Source organism: Chrysochloris asiatica, unplaced genomic scaffold (genome assembly GCF_000296735.1).
Source record: "Chrysochloris asiatica unplaced genomic scaffold, ChrAsi1.0 scaffold00120, whole genome shotgun sequence".
NCBI lineage: Eukaryota > Metazoa > Chordata > Mammalia > Afrosoricida > Chrysochloridae > Chrysochloris > Chrysochloris asiatica.
Window position 1 is genome coordinate 8,277,161 of NW_006408638.1, and position 3,823 is coordinate 8,280,983.

The 3,823-nt window shown below is 40.6% G+C and overlaps 1 pseudogene; it reads right to left on the minus strand.

Moving 5' to 3' along the window:
* LOC102821704 overlaps nucleotides 1-2,677 on the minus strand; it is a 4,525-nt pseudogene extending 1,848 nt beyond the window's left edge.
* Nucleotides 2,678-3,823: the final 1,146 nt, after the last annotated feature.

The window sequence follows — 3,823 nt, forward strand, 5'->3', positions numbered from 1 at the left end:
GGTGGGGAGGATTCCACAGTGTTAGAAGAGGGAGTAAGCTCCGGGCCTGCCCAGCACGGGGGGACGGGGGGGAGGCACCTCCGCATTGGCAGTTGTGGGGGGCTGAGTTCCGTTTCCTGTCATGGTCACAGTGGTCCCCAAATTGATCTGGATGGGAATAGCCGCTTGCTGGAGCACCATGGGGTTGGTGTAGTGGGACATGGGCCGGACCACGTGCAGATGTCGGGGGGTGCATAGGCCAGGTTGCAGCACAGGTCAGACAACGCCACAAAGGTGTTGCCCAGCAGCCGCAGGCTCTCCCTTACCAGGTTGCTCAAGCGCTGGTCCTCTTCACGGCTATCATGAATGTTGTTACAGTCCGTGGTAGCAGCAGCATCCAGAACCTCTTAATAACAAGAAGGGCTGGAGGCGGCTCTCCAGCCGCTGCAGTTCCTGAAGCACCACGACATACTCTGCGGGGGAAGGATGACTGCAGGCAATCCCAAAATGTAGTGAACCAAGGCTTTCCTTGAGCTCCCAGTCTCACCGTCTACAGGGACCATATCTGCCCTGTCTCTCCTTGGCTTCTCACCCAACCCCTTCCTTGATTAATAGAGTTTCTGGGCTTCCCCTTCTAACCCCACACATGTGAAGATGGGGAGAAGTGAAGAAACTATGCCACTTCTTCCACTGCCATATCCAGAAGAGGCCATGGAATGAGGGATATCATGGCTGATGTCCAATGGATCTTGGCTGAAAGCAGAGAATATGCAAAGGCTTTTGATTGTATGGATCATGACAAGCTATGGATAACATTGCAAAGTATGAATATTCCAGAACACTTAATTGTGTTCATGAGGAATCTGTATATGGACCAAGAGGCAGTTGTTCAAACAAAACATGGGAACACTGAATGGTTTAAAATTAAGAAAGGTATGCCACAAGATTGTATTCTTTCACCATACTTATTCAACCTGTATGCTCAGCAAATAATACGAGAAGCTGGATTATATGAAGAAAAACGTGGTGTCAATATTGGAGGAAGACTCATTAACAATCCGTGATATGCAGATGACACAACTTGCTTGCTGAAAGTGAAGAGGACTTAAAACATTTACTGATGAAGATCGAAGAACACAGCCTTCGGTATGGATTACATATCAATGTAAAGAAAACAAAAATCTTCACCTCTGGACCAATAAACAATATTTTTTATCAACAGAGAAAATATTGAAGTTGTCAAGGATTTCATTCTTCTTGGATCAACTATCAACACTCACAGAAGCAGTAGTCAAGAAATCAAACGACATATTGCATTAGGCAAATCTGTTGCACAAGACCTTTTTAAAATGTTGAAGAGCAAAGATGTCAGTTTGAGGACTAAGGTGCGCCTGACCCAAACCATGGTGTTTTCAATAACCTCATATGCATGCGAAAGCTGGAGAGTGAATAAGGAAGACCATAGAAGAAATGATGCATTTGAGTTATGGTGATGGAGGAAAATATTGAAAGTGCCATGGGCTGCCAAAAGAACCAATAGATCTGTTTTGGAAGAAGTGCAGCCAGAGTGCTCCTTGGAGGCCAAGATGGCCAAACTTCGTCTCTTATACTTCAGACATATTGTCTGGAAGACCAGTCGCTGGAGAAGGATATCAAGTTTGGTAAGGTGGAGGATCAGAGAAAAAGAGGAAGATCCCCAATGAGATGGCTAACAGTAGTGAGGGATGGCCCAGGATTGAGCAGTGTTTCTTTCTGCTGTACATAAGTTCGCAATGAGTTGGTACCAACTCAGTGGCACCTAACAATAACAACAACAACAGCAAGAAGGTATTTCTATTTCCAACTTTCTGAGGGAGTGCCATACTGTTTTCCAGAGTGGTTTGACCATTTTGCATTTCTAACAGCAATATAGGAGAGTTCCAGTTTCTCTATATCCTCATCAGCATGTATTTTCCTCTGTTTTGTTGTTGTTCTTTTTTTAACTTAATTGTGCTCATGAGGAATCTGTATATGGATGAGATGATATCTCATTGTTGGTTTTGATTTGCATCTCTCTAATGGTCAATGATTGATCATGAACATTGCTTCAGAAGTTTGTTGGCTGCCCGAATCTCTTCCTTGGTGAAGTGCTTCTGTCTGTTCATGTCCTGTGCCCATTTTTTAATGGTGCTATTTGTCTTTTTCTTGTAGAGGTTTTGTAATTTCCTATAGATTTTAGAAATTAGTTCTTTGTCTGATATGTCATTGCAAAATTTTTATTCTTTCTGTGGGCTCCGTTTTTAATCTTTTGTTGAAATTCTTTGATGTGCATAAGTTTCTAATTTTTAGAATGAACAAATCATCTATTTTGTCTTCTTTTGTTTGTGCAATTTTCACAATGTTTGGTAGTCTATGTGGTCCTTATTTTTTCATTGATGGCCTTTATAATTCTGGGATTCACATTTAGGTCTTTAATCCATGCTGAGTTTGTTTTTGTATAAGGCATGAGGTAAAGGTCTTGTTTCAATCTTTTGCATATCTATTTCTAGTTCCACCAGCACAAACTGTTTAAAAGATTATCTCCTCCCCATTCAATGTACTGTGGCTCTTTGTCAAAGACCAGTTGACTATATGTGGATGGGTTAATTTCTGGATTCTCAAATTTGTTCCATTGATCAGTGTATGTTTCATTGTACCAGTACCAAGCTGTTTTGACCATTATAGCCGTATAGTTAATTTTGAAATAAGGGTGTGAGAGACTGCCAACATTGTTTTTCTTCTTAAGCAGTGCTTTGCTTATCCTGTATCTCTTTCCTTTTCAGATAAAGTTAGTAATCGTTTTTTCCATCTCTCTAAAGAATGTTAATAGAATCTGAATTGGGATTACATAATCTGTGTGAATTGCTTTGGATAGTATTGTCACATTCACAATGTTAAGTCTCCCTGTCCAGGCACATGGTATATTCTTTCATTTTTGCAAGTCTTTTTTGGTTTCTAGTTGTAGTGCTTTGTAGTTTTCTTTATATAGGTCCTTTGTTTCTCTGGTTACACTTATTACTAAATATTTCATTCTTTGTGCAGCTATTGTAAATGGTATCGCTTTCCTTATTTCCTTTTCAGTGCTGTCATTATTAGTATATAGGAATCCAAGTAATTTTTGTATGTTGATTTTGTATCTTGCCACTTTAATGAATCTTCCAATGAACTGAAATAGGTTTTTAGCAGAGTCTTTGGGGTTTTCTATGCATAGGATCATATCATCTGCAAATAGGGAGAGTATTACATCCTCTTTGCCAATTTGGATGCCTTTGATCTCCCTATCTTGCATTATAACTCTGGCTAAGACTTCTAACCACCACTTGTCTGTCAGTTTTTTATACTGTGGTGGTTTCTGAGTTGCTGTGATTCTGACAGCTATGCCACCTGTATTTTAAATACCAGGGTCACCCATGGTGGACAGGTTTCAGATGAACTTACAGATGAAGACAGACTTGGAAAAAGGTGTGATGAACCACTTCTGCATATTTAGTTACTGAAAACCTTATGAATGACAGAGAAACACTGTCAGACAGAGTGCTGGAAAATGAGCCCCTCAGGTTAGCAGGCACTCAAAATGCGACTAGGGAAGAGCTGCCTCCTCAGAGTAGAGTTGACTATGATGATGCGAATGGCGTAAAGCCCATGAAAGAAAAGCCTGTGGGACCTTAATTTGCTGATGGGCCACAACTCAAAATGAAGAGAAACAGCTGTAAACATCCATTGAAAATTGGAAAATGGAATATATAAAGAATGACTCTGGGAAAAGTGGAAGTTGTCAAAAATGAAATGGAACACATAAACATCGATATCTTAGGCATTAGTGAGA